The sequence below is a fragment of the Antennarius striatus genome, chromosome 3, assembly GCF_040054535.1.
Source record: "Antennarius striatus isolate MH-2024 chromosome 3, ASM4005453v1, whole genome shotgun sequence".
Classification (NCBI taxonomy): domain Eukaryota; kingdom Metazoa; phylum Chordata; class Actinopteri; order Lophiiformes; family Antennariidae; genus Antennarius; species Antennarius striatus.
In genome coordinates this window covers 11,872,609-11,885,958 of record NC_090778.1, presented here as the reverse complement: position 1 = coordinate 11,885,958, position 13,350 = coordinate 11,872,609, and the positions used below count along the sequence as shown (strand labels likewise).

Genomic DNA, 13,350 nt, shown 5'->3' with positions numbered 1-13,350 from the left:
TAATGTAAAAATTTTTATTCAAGTAAGAATACATTGTTCAAAAACCCATATGATTAAATAGACAAGATGACATCTAAACACAAACTGAGCCTAAATCAACACAACCAAAGATGAAAATGCAGATTAATAAATTAAATAATTATCTCAACCTTTTTTCTTCCACCAAATGGAAGAATTCTCAGGTTTCCACAGAATCACTTAATATGTTAGTCACATTTTACAGTTTGGTTATATTTATCATCTTCACTTATCATTTGATAACATCAAGCTTTTATTGTTTTCTTTTAATGTGCTGCACTTTCTAATATTATGAATGAATGCTTTATTTCAAACATGTGCAGAATAACAACAATAATCCAGACAACAAATAATAATAATACACAAAACATGTCCGAAAAGGAGTAGGATGAAGCATAAGCTTATTTAATCCTACCCCTTCTTCAATTCTCCATTAACATGAATTCACTACTTATATTAATTACTGACCGTCGTGTAACGTAAGAAACTATGGTCAGTCGTTTAATTGCATCTATTATTTAGATGTAATTAACAGTTCAGAATCTGATCAATGACTGACTGCTAAATATGCTTGTGAGTTACAGTGCATATATGTTTTATAGCAGTAGCCTGGTGATTACTGGTGAGAAAAGCAACTTGAAACTTAACATCTAATATACTTTCAATACCTGCCTGCTTCTTAACTGGTTGATGTACAATAGGCTTTCCAATCTGATATGGCACATCACAACAGGAAACAATTGCAGGATGTAGGTCATAAGGTTGTCTATGAAAGGTAAAGAAATAGGTGTGATTGCATCTGCTTCTTCGATACCCTTATTACACAGTAATTTAACCTATTCCTCTCTGGGAATATACTGTCCCAGCAATCATCCTTGGGTTCATGGACTCCTGGCCTTTAAGTGATGCACATCTGGCTCATTTGTGTTTGTGTATGATGAAAGCTTATATGTGAGTGAAGGAGGAAATTAAATCAAGAATTAGTGAGAGGAGGAGTGGAGTTGGTTGTTGACAGGCAAAGTTTCCTTCGCATCACAGTTTAAATGGACAGTTGTTCAGTCTGACCTCAGGCTAACTAGCTTTAAAAAAGGCATACAACACTTTCCTAGCATGAAAGACTGAACGTCAAAAGAGTGGCAGCCGAATCTGCTTTGGCTCCGATTGCCATTTTTCCACTCTGACGTTCCCTCATGCAATATGCTACACCATTTGTACCCACCCAGAGGAATCATAGGTTAGGTAAAAAGCCCAGTTAGAGGTACTGGAAAGTGATAAAATGCAGAAAGTAGCTTTGCTGTCCAATTGCTCGACAGAAATCATGTAACTCCCATAATCCATTTCACCTTGATATTATTTTTAACTATTATTTTTTTTTGACTCCTGGGATAAACATATTTGGTGAAGCTTGGTCACAGACTAAACAAAAACGTAGAAAAAATTAAACTGACATTTATTCAACCTCAGTGCTGGCTGATGTGAACACAATCTCCCCCAGATTCATTAGAAGCAAATCTCCACTTGACCCAATGGAGGCTGTCCAGTCACAGCATTAAGGCTTCACATAGCTTGCGTAGAGGCCTAGATTCTCCTACGAATGGGGGTAGGCGATGGCATATACAATGGAAGCCCACCAGATGAGAAATTATGAAGCATTTATGTCAGTTCTGTGGCAGCCGGACCGAATATGCTCATGGCAGTCCTCATCATGGTGATATTCCTCTTATAAACCCTGCATGACATGGCAATGCTTTAGAATGAGAGTTTCTGAATACTGGTTAAATAATATCAGCATCAACCACAGTATCCACTGGTGACTGTCCACGAAAGTGGTCAGCCAAAATGTTAGGTATGGTTGGATACATGTTCTAGAAGGCTCTAAAAAATTATTATGATGCAGGCCTGTCAGAAACCAAAAAGCTTTGGGCAGGCGCTCCAAAAATAGATAATATGGTGCAGTGCATTACCTCACCCCTACTAACATCAGCAAATGTGTCCATCATACTCATGCATTCTAAGCTGTACTGACATGCCCCTCTCTGCTAAGCTAGCCACACTCACTGGAGTCTTCCTAGCCGGTTGCATGCAGGAGAGAGTCAGCAGAAAGGACACAAATGACATGACACTTTCAATTTTTTAAAGGCCTTTGCCACACTGAATATGTAGTTCTAAAAATACTCCTGCCTAAACCCTTTTCTTCATTCTGCCATGCTGAATTAGGCCCTAGGCCCAGAAGGGGCAGTGGTGGGCAGATGTAAGACAAGTCAGCCATCAGCAATAGTCATGTATCTTTGTGTGATGATGATGGCTGTAGACATAGTTTCCCAACACTTCAACTTGACCTAGTCATGGAAGAGCAAAGAGACCTACAGATTACACCAGAAAGCTGCAGACAGATGTAGCCAGACATAATGGGGATTGAAAAAGGGGTGTGGGGGTTGGAGGGGCAAACTTATCATCACAGCTGCGAGCATGCCAGATGATTGTAGGCGTGCTTCTCATGAAAGGCTGTAATCAAGTCACTCATGTTAACCTCCCACACCCAGTGAAACTGAGTTGCCAAAATGCCTCTCTTATGACACAGGGTTTAGTATGCTTGAGGAAAAAAGGAGCAAGGGGCAGGACACTTTATTTGATACACAAGATACAATGAGATATTTAACCACCAATCTGTTCTGAATTTTGGTATATATCAGTAACTCTGTGCAGTAAACAAGTTAAGCCAGATGTCACACTAGTGGAGAGCCAGTAAGAGGCATGAAGACAAAATGACTGGACCTACCAGGTGAAAAAAATGCCGACACATTTGTCCAGATTTAAGAAAAAATGTGAAATACAACAATAAATGTCTTATAGTCATTGTGAATACTTGGGTGGGTGACACCTGGGTAGTACCGTGCAGCGAGTATCTAAATTAGTGGGTCAGATAGACAATTTTCAGCAGTGTGAGGTGAAACATCTGTTTGACTGCAGCTTCCTTTCTTCTGACACAGCTTTCAGGTAAACCAGCTGCTTGGTCATGGCTAGATCCATTTCAAAATTTTCCTCATCACGGCAATAGTAGAGTGCAAAGAGTTTCAATAAAAATCTAACAAGATACAACAGTTTCTGACTGTGACTTCACTTTTGCTCCTTCAAAGATAAAGACCACCAGATAGATAAGAAAATGTAGCTTGGTAGTCCTTACACAAACACAATATATTTATGGCCGAATTTGAAGTCTTTTTAATCCTCCCCCTCACAACGGAGTTAGGACAGGTAGTAAATGAAAATGTTGATCAAGGAAATGGGACACCATCAGTCACATTATAGGAGGTCAGTTACATTATGGATAAAATAACTGTAGCAGACATTTACCTTTACCTTGACAAACGAGTAATCAGTCTGGTCATTCACTCCCGCAACAGTTTGACAGAAGATGTCCTCTCTGTTGGAAATCAGATCACATACCTGGTGCTTAATATATTAAAGCGTTCATATTTTCAAGTGTCGCTTAAAAATGTGAACACTTAATAGTAATGTGTAAGCCTGATACTGCAACCATGATATACTCGTGACAAGTCTGCCCTAATTATTTGAAAGTATACAGTGCCTTGCAAAAGTATTGGCCCACCACAAGAACTTTTTAACATTTTGCCACATTTCAGGCTTCAAACTTAAAGATAACAAAAGAATATGTGAGACACAATCGTGAAGTGGAACCAAATTTATTCAACATTTTATATTGTGTTTACAAATAAAAAACTGAAAAGTAGGATGTGCAAAAATATTCTCTCAGCTCAGCTAAATGACTCCAGAAGTTCCCTGATGACTTCTGAATGATCCAATGTTGACCTAAATGACAGCAATGACAGAGTACATCTGTGTGTCATTTGGTCTCACATTTGCATATCCTACTTTTCAGTTATTTATTTGTAAACACAATATAAAATGTTGAATAAATTTGGTTCCACTTCACGATTGTGTCTCACATGTTGCTGATTCTTGAAAAATATTTTCAGTTTGTTATCTTGAAGTTTGAAGCCTGAAATGTGGCAAAATGTCAACAAGGTTTTGGGGGGCCAATACTTTGCACTGTACATAAAATTTACAAAATACTTTCAGTCACCTTTCATTTATGCTGCCTGTTTGCAAAGAGTTCTGGGACTGTCTACCGCTATATTCTACCCCTCCATGTTTAGTACGTAATTGAAAAAACACTGAAGAGCCCTTGGGAGCTCTCTGGCTACATGACCACTATCCCTCCATACCCTAAAGAAAAGGGACAGACTACCCTACATGGAAACACGCAACATGGAGGGGTAGAAGCTCCAGCTAAAGAGGGGAATGGGGACTAAGCACTAATTAAACTGACGACACTCAGTTGAGTCTGTGGTGGACGAAAACATAGCATTGAGGACAAACATAAGAAACTTCATGCGCTGTTGACATGGGCATGTAAATGCAGAATAATGATGTGAGTACTGTAAATAAAAACCAAGTATTATCCTATTACCAAATATCTGCACTGATTACTGTATTTCTCTTAATGGTTTGGGAAGACCTGAATATTTTAGCTGTGTAAGCTTATTTATTTTTGTATAAAACACCTGCGGTGTACTGGCGTCGTGCCCGGAGTGTCCCCCGCCTAACACCCTATTCCGCCGAGATCCTCTGACCCGTGACCCTCTGCGGCAGATATAGCGGTGGTAATCTGACAGTGACTGACTGTATAAAATATCATTCAAGGCAGCCCATGTTACCACATTTGCTTGTCGAGGTAAGGTGGGGGCATAATAATTGTCTTTGTCATCTGAGATAGCGTACGCCAACCATTATATTTGATATGCTAAACTAGATAACTGCAGAACATTAAGCATGACACTGGTGCTTTAATATTTGGTGTGCTCCGCTACCACAGCAGAAACCACCATAGTCCTGGGCTTGCGCTAGCCATTCGTCACTTCGCCATAGGCGACGTAAATTTCAGATTGGCTACAAGGTTTGTAGACTGTGTAACCACAGTGGCGTTCTTATTTTTACGGAAAAAAGGCTCAACAACTTTTTTGCTCGCTAGCGGCACTATTTCCGCTAGGCTATTTCCTTTAGTGAGCGGCGCTAGCGCCATTATTTCCTTTAGTGAGCGGCGCTAGCGCCACTACTTCCGCTAGCGAGCGGTGCTAGCAAAAATAGCACCGCTATTTCCGCATGCCGACGGAATTTAGCCGAAGCATGCCGACTGAAATAGCCGAAGTGACCCAAACGCTCCCGATCATTAAATATGCACTTGGGTCATGACCTCCTATCGTCCAATGAAAAATAAAAATATTGTTTTTTTGCAAGCTGAACCCACGACAAGGCGAGGACAATCGATCAAAAGAATCCAGTGTTTTATAGTAGAGTTTGTGGTAAAGTCCTCATTAATAAACAAATGGTGAATGCTGAGAGGGGGTAGGAGTGGTGACAGACCGATCAGAAGGTAAATGAAAGATATGATCAATACTTGTTTGTAGTCTTAGACTTTTGTTCCCTATGACCAGCAGGAATAACCAGCGACGCATGTAAATGTGTATTCACCTCGCTTGCTATTTTTCATGCCTTTTTAAATTGAAATGAAAAATCATGTTATTGAATTAAAAAATAAATAAATAAATAAACTATGACATACCAATGGTGTTGGTGGTGGTCAAAGTTAAAATGTCTTCTAGTCTAAGTAAAACTTACAAGTAAACATTGAGTAATATTTTGTATGACTGTATCTTCACATAGTGAATGGAAGTTTTCAATTGTCGTATCTCACATTTATACCTGCATAAAGTAGGAAATAAATAAATATAGTTCAGCTCGAACTGTTGACTTTAGTGTATTTTTGTAGGTAAACTGAACAGAAGATTTTGCCCTCAGAATGCAGGAAAACAACCCCATTTTCTAAAAAATTTCCCGGGGGAGGACCCCCGGACCCTCCCACACACCCCCACGACGAGCGTTGGTCATCCGCGTGCTGCACCACTGTCTTGGACACAGAGTGTGGCTTTTTGTGGCTTACTCAATTCTTTTACACTGTGAGATACTCCATTCTTTTACACTGAGCCACAGTGGCTTAGTCATACTAGCTCCCTAGCTCCTAGTGCAAGCCCAGCATACTGCTATGGAAATGGCTCACCTGGAAATTTTCTAATACATTTTTCAAAAGTCAGCCTTCCATCACACAGAAGAGGAGAAAAGTTCACTGCTTCCAGCTTAGTGTTTGTGAGAGGTGCTGAGATGGATTAGTTAACAGTGAGGAGAAGGTGTTTTGCTGTTGTCTTCAACAAAGTGCCCTAGATAAAAAGCAAACAACAAAAAAACAAAAAAATACTGTGTCTCTCCTCTAATTTAAACATTTTCAACTTCAGGAAACTACCATGCCTGTCTCACAGATATGATCAGATATGAGGAGCAGACCTTGCACACAGCCAGTAAACTCATTACAGGGTTGGTGGCAAGCCAGACATATGGGCCAACCAGTCGGCCTGTTGTTCTTCGTCAGCAGAGCTGGTAAACTTGTTAACTTTGACATCCCCATGACCTCAGGAAACAACACAGCTAAGGGAGGAAGAGTTCCTCACACTGCAGTGGGACATCACATCTTAGGTCACAGTTGGGCAGAACAGCCTGTCCTGAGCAGTGTTTTTAGCAATAATTGGAATAAGCCCAGGTTTTGTTACGCCTTCTGGTCCTTAAATTACACATGTCATGATTGAAGTTAGAATGAAAAAAAATCAACTGCATTGGAAAGGTTGTGAATCAAAAGCAAAAATACACCAATGCTGTAAAGATGAAAAATGAAAAAAAGGTAACAAAGGGCTCTAGAGCAATGACATCTGAATATAAAAAAATAAAAAATAAATAAAAACCCAGCAGCAATTTGCAGAGATTTACAAAGCTTTCAGTTATAGTAGTACTCTCCAAATAAGGACACTTTTCCTTTTTAAAAATGATTTATATAAAATTCTGGATAATCAGACATCAAGTATATGGAAAAACAACCCTTGTTGATGAATATGACAATATGTAGGTAAGTCACGAACGGTTCTTATATTCATTCATCTTCTTGAGGTCAGCTGTAAGTCAGTTATTACTTGAGCCTGTCTCAGCTGACAATGGAAAAAAGGCGGGGTACACCCCAAATGAAATGCCAGCTCACCTCAGGGCCACACACAGACAATGGCTCATGCACACAGATATGACTTGCAGAGTGAACAATTCTCCTAAATTGCATGTTGTGGTGGTGGGAGGAAGCCAGAAAACCCTGACAGAACATATTCAGACACAGGGAGAACATATGAACTCTGCATAGAAAAGCCCCAGGTGGAATCAAATCCAGTGGATAGTGGTGTTGCAGCTAACTGTATCAAACTTAGACAATCTTAGACAAATCCAACTCTTGGTTCAGACTTTCAAGTGTGAAACCTCGTTTGAGAGTCATCAAAAGAACAAATACTAAGTCGGGCCTCGAGCCACAACCACTCTAATGTACATGTGTAAAAGGTTGTAGCATAATTTGTTTCTCAGTCCTTTATTTATTTTCAGGAGAGAATGGCAGACCACAGTCCAATATAATCATCTCCCCACCAATATATTTGAAGAAGCTCACTTGAAAGTCTCACTCTGTCATGCTGTTACCAACTCCACCCACTACCTCTCAATCACTGCACCCAAACAATCATGGCTGCCAGGGGGAATCACGTGAACAATATGGCGCAAGGCATCTGCTATGTTAGGAAAAGAAATAACTATACATGGACTTCCCAGTTAACATAATTTTACAGTGCCATAACTGTTCCAACAATTTTCATGTTTCTGAGCAGAGAGTCCAAACAGCAGGAACGACACAGAAAACAGCAACAAATTCTGAGTGAAACTCCACCTGAAAGAGAGGAAGGGATTGCGTCACAAAAAGAGAAGTACTACTTAGCCAGAGCCAATGAATGTGGGATATACAAAAAGTATGTCTGTTTACACAATGACTGCTTCGGCCAAAAAGGAAATTCTTATATTTGCAACGTCGGTCCATTTGCGAACAGCAGGGGGTGAAAATTTTTCTAAATGCTGTCGTACCATCGTCAAAAAAATGGACAAAACTCAACAGAAAAGGTTGAAATCAAAGCTTCGCTTTGCACTTTTATTAAGTTTTCTTCATAATTGAATTAATTGCATGATTACAGGCTGCTAGTGTGCTGTGTTTCAGGGGCACAATACTGTGTGATGTAATAAGACTAACACATACAGTATATATGCATGTACTGAGAGTGAGAAGAGAATTTCCCCTCTGGGGATCAATAAAGTGTGAATTATTATTATTATTATTATTATTATTATTATTATTATTCCAGTCTTGCTCATATACGCAATCAAAAACCAATTTATGGCCAAAACAACAAGGAAAAATCATCGGACTGTCCAGTTGTGCTTCTGCTGCAGACTCTGTTGAGTTATCAACGCTCTTCCGAAGAAGACGAGCTGAATCCCTACTGTGATCTCATTCTGTATGAATGAGTTTGAAAAGTCTCTCCACCAGATTACAGACTCAACAGAGGTTAGGATGGCATCGGCACCGTAATGGACGTCCTGCTGGTTTTGGTTCCTGGTGTCCAACGCTCGCAACAGGATGTTTCCAACTCTGGAAAGTCACATCAGCAAAAACTTCAACTTTTATTGTTCTAATAAAACGTAGAAATCACTGTTCAGGTAGTAATCTACTAGGAATATGCACTAGCATACATGGCATCCCCGTGTCTCACATTGTGTTGCAGCAAAAGCTCGGAAAGCCCTAGGTCCTGGCAACATTCCTGGTCGTATCCTGAGAGACTGTGCTGACAAGCTCACAGATGTCTTCACAGACATCTTCAACATCTCCCTGAGCCAGGCTGTTGTCCCCACCTGCCTCAAAGCCACTACCATCATCCTAGTCCCGAAGAAGTTGCCCCCATCCTCATGAAATGCTTCGACCGGCTAGTGATGCACCACATCAAGTCTGCCCTCCCTTCAACCCTGGACCCATTTCAGTTTGCTTACCGGTCCAACCCTCAACCAGTAAGAAAATCTCCACTGCCCTACACTCGACACTCACCCACCTGGAGACCAAAGACTCATATGTCAGAATGCTGTTCATCGACTCAGCTCAATGTTCAATACAATAATCCCCAGCAGCTCATCCATAAACTGGACCCGCTTGGTCTCAACACCTCCATATGCAACTGGCTGCTGGACTTCCTGACAGGGAGACCACAGGCAGTTTGAGTCGGTAGCAACACCTCCAGCAGCATCACGCTGAACACGGGGGTCCCCCAGGATGTGTACTGAGCCCTCTCCTCTTCACTCTGCTGACCCACCACTGCACTCCACCTTCCAGCTCCAACCTCTTCATAAAGTTTGCAGACGACACGACTGTGGTGGGTCTCATCAACAACAACGAGATAGCCTACAGAAATACAGTGAGACGCCTGGCTATGTGGTGCAAGGACAACAATCTCTGTCTGAATGTGGACAAGACGAAGGAGATTGTTGTGGACTTCAGGAGACCATGTACCCAGCATGCTCCACTAACCATCGACGGTGCTGCAGTGGAAAGGGTCAGAAGGTCCAAGTTCCTGGGTGCGTACATCTCCGAGGACCTGTCCTGGGGCCGCAACACTGCATCACTGGCCAAAAAAGCCAAACAGCGTCTCTACTTCCTCCGCAAACTTAGGAAGGCGAGAGCCCCACCACTCATCCGGTTCACCTCCTACAGAGGCACCATCGAGAGCATCCTGACCAGCTGCATCAGTGTGGTATGGCGCCTGCACAGTTTCCTGCCGCAAGACCCTGCAGTGCAGAGCAACTGAAAAGATCACCGGTGTCTCTCCCTTCCCTCACAGACATTTATAACACCCGCCTCACCCGCAAAGCCATCAACACTTCAGGTGATCCCACCCACCCCTCTCACAACCTTTTTCACCTGCTGCTATAGGGAGGAGACTGCAAAGTCTGCAGGCAAAACTAGCAGGCTCAAGGACAGTTTCTTTCACCAGGCGGTAACAAGGCTCAACTCCCTCCCTGCTCTGCCCCCTGCCACAGCCTTGATCTTTACCCTCACCCTGACCCCCCGCCCCCCAGCACCTGACTACCTCTCTATCTCCCCCCATCAACTCAGGGACTGCGCACACGTCACTTCCCCTATGGGATTAGAGAGTGTATATCGTTCCTTTGTGTTTTGTCTTATACTTTGTGCTGTACTGTTTATTGTGCTGCCCGTGTTGTGCTGCCCGTGTTGTGCTGCCTGTTGACCGTGGGTCTGAGAGCACTGCAATTTCATCTGTGCTGTATGTTTTACATTTGTCAATAAAGCTGACTGGGATAATCAACAAGGTCTTGAAAATATTAAGAATTGTTACAAAATTTTGATCATTGTTGTCAGACCAGCCTGAAAGAAGTCACACAATTAGATACAAACCTGACCATAACTTGAATTAAACCAGTTCCATGGAAAATTGGCTGCCTACCCATATTGTAAACTTTGCCTAGATGTGAGCTTGACTGACCTGTGCCCATTCCATACCCTGCATGTGACAGTCACATCAGGGTATGTGACTGTCACATATACTGTATATATATACGCACAACACTCGGATTCACAACATTTGAATTCAAAAGGAATTTGTGAAAATTCATAAAAACACTCCTAAGCTAATTTATCCGTAATCTTTCCCAACCCTCTACAAAAAAACATGAATGAGAGCAATATCCATGTCTGATTGACTCTGCCAGTTGAAAGAAGCTTGTTCTCACATCACATGATCTGTAACATTTTGTGTTGAAAAGATTACAGTACAACCATAAGCAGTGGCTAATTAATCAGTGATTCAATTGTTAGCATAACTATAAGCTTTTCCCTGACCACAGGGGTAGACTTTCAAGAAATAAATACATTTACGTAAAAAAACTAAAAAGAAAATCCTGATAGACTATGGAATCCTGGTCAACCTTTTCACAGTTGCATGGTCAACAAACTGCAGATGAACATAACACAGAGGATGTGAGTGATGTAAACAAGAGGGGCGACTTACACAACAGTCCAGCTCCCTTTGAACAAAATCATGTCGATTGCAAAACTAATGTGCCATACCGAAACTTATAACTACAGACGTGATGACAAAATGGAAAAAGACACAAATCTCTTCATTAGACATCAATTTGATACTTGTTTAGCATTTCCTCGAAATGACAAAAATATTATCGCAAAACAAATGCGTAAGAAATTGTTTTACATACTCTCTTCCATTAACGAATAGCAAGATGCTTTAAAATATCAAATAATATTAATAACATGCATCTCGTAATTTGACTTAAATTATTTTATCATAATTGACACAGTTCTATAGTGAGACGCGGATCTGCTGCCTCTCCTGCGCTCTGAAGAATCGATGACATCATGGGTCAGCTTGGGATTTGGTGCTCAGATGGCTTTATGCATCTGCCATTTCGAGCGCGTCATAATTTACTTTTAGCGCCGATTATTTATTTAAATGGTGGCTGTTAAAGCAGCCTTCACGCCACACGTGATTTAGGCGACAGATTAGTGGAATGACGTCGGGTTATTGTCTTTGGATTAAATTAATGCAAGCCACTATTACAATCGAAATCGTAAGTGTCACATATGCGCATGATACTCGAGTGGTTAAGCGTTCACAAACGTAGTAGCTCTAAATGTACACTGCTAAAACGCGCTCCGGGTCATTTGTAGTAAATGCGACCACGTACAACCGACTGCGTTTATAGTAAAACATCGCAAACATGTAGGATGACATAGATGGTACCACAGTCATTTATCACAGATCCACACACTTTCCCGCGTTGTTATTTGGATGAAATAACTGGTAGTGCGAGTTTACATATCGTCCATCCTCCGCGTCGACATTAAATCAACAACTGTACTTCAATACAACCTGTCATCCGCTTTTCTCTCCATACTCACCCTTGGGACAAAAAGCAAAACGTGTTCCCCGTCAGTTCCACGTAATCCTTTAATTTTCAGAGTGTATTTGAAGCAGGTGCATACACACATCCATCGACCAACACGCACTTTGCTCGGGATATTTAAAAGAAAAACCTACGCACTTAGCCCTGTTGAGCTGATGCTGCTCTCTACTCACCACCTTCTCTGTTGAGCGGTGTTCAAACAAGCCTCACAGCGTCGAAACCAGGTGGCGGTGGTCATGTACAACTTCATGTATAACCAATAGGCTCAAGCTTCTCATTGATATCCACTTCTACTGCGTGTGACATTTAGCTGCGGTAGCTTAGCCGCTCAGACAAGAGGAAGTGTCAGTCCGGTTTGAGAGCGCGAGCCTAAAACGAGCCCTTCTCCAGGGAGGTAAAACAGTGACAGTAAAGCAAACAACAGCGAAAACAGACGCTCACCTTTTGTCAAACTTGTCTCATAGACAGGTGGGCTCACTTCAGGTACATTTAGTCCAACTCTGAAGTCGTCGGTGTGACTTTACGAAATGTTGTCGGTGTGGACTTCCTGAATGACGGAGCAGCGGGAACTCAACCCCTCATCCGCGTTTGACAGTTTGACAGGGAGCGGAAATTGTTGTCTCGTGCCATGAAAGGTCCGAATGCGCGCTTTTCAAGCGCGTGCACAGAACACACAATAACACGCATTTGGTTTGTAAGTATATTAACATCAATTGTTTTATCTACATAGAATGCAAACATAAGCAACAGTAAATAGCTCACCCGTAGCGTAATCCAAATGTAAAAGGAAAGGCCAACAGCTACACCTAATTTCATTGTAAATCATTAATGATGCATGGACTGAGTCATGGTAATAGTAATTCCATGGTACAGTAATTCGCTTGATCTCCATAAATCCTTGTTACAATGCTGCCACCTGCTGTTGTACCTGTGAAATCTGTCAGATTTTCAGAGGGAAGTCCACTCATTTTCTAAACTCAGTCATAATCATTCGCACAACGTGCAGTATATTTGTACACAAAATATCCCTGAAACTTCAGAGCAGAACTCACATCAATGTAGCATATTCCATACAGCAAAATAAAATTCATACTTGTTTAAAATAAAAACCCACATAACAATAAAAAGACTATACAGCATGCACAGCTGATTCAAAGTCTTAAAGATATTTTATTACAACTGTTTTATTTTAGTCTGTAAGCTAAAAGTGTTAAGGTGCAACCAGTCTGAGGTTGGCTTAGCTCGAACAATTATATAATATATGCACTGCTGACTGATCTTGAAAAACATAAGTGTTTACCTGCTCCCTGGAAATTATCTAAGGCAAAAGGGATTTCTACCATGTTGCAACAAGCA

General features: G+C 41.3%; 1 protein-coding gene across 5 annotated transcripts in view; it reads right to left on the bottom strand.

Moving 5' to 3' along the window:
* taok3a (TAO kinase 3a) overlaps positions 1–13,022 on the bottom strand; it is a 77,013-nt gene extending 63,991 nt beyond the window's left edge. Inside the window, exons 1-2 of one of the 5 annotated variants that reach the window (XM_068310113.1) lie at positions 12,436–13,022; positions 3,373–3,442 (exon numbers count right to left, since the gene is read on the bottom strand). The gene's annotated coding sequence lies outside the window, so the exon portion shown is untranslated. Of the gene's footprint in view, positions 1–3,372; positions 3,443–11,989; positions 12,109–12,167; positions 12,316–12,435 lie in introns of those variants that run through there. The other 4 variants (XM_068310114.1, XM_068310112.1, XM_068310115.1 and 1 more) reach the window with 4 other exon arrangements.
* Between the last annotated feature and the right edge of the window lie 328 nt (positions 13,023–13,350).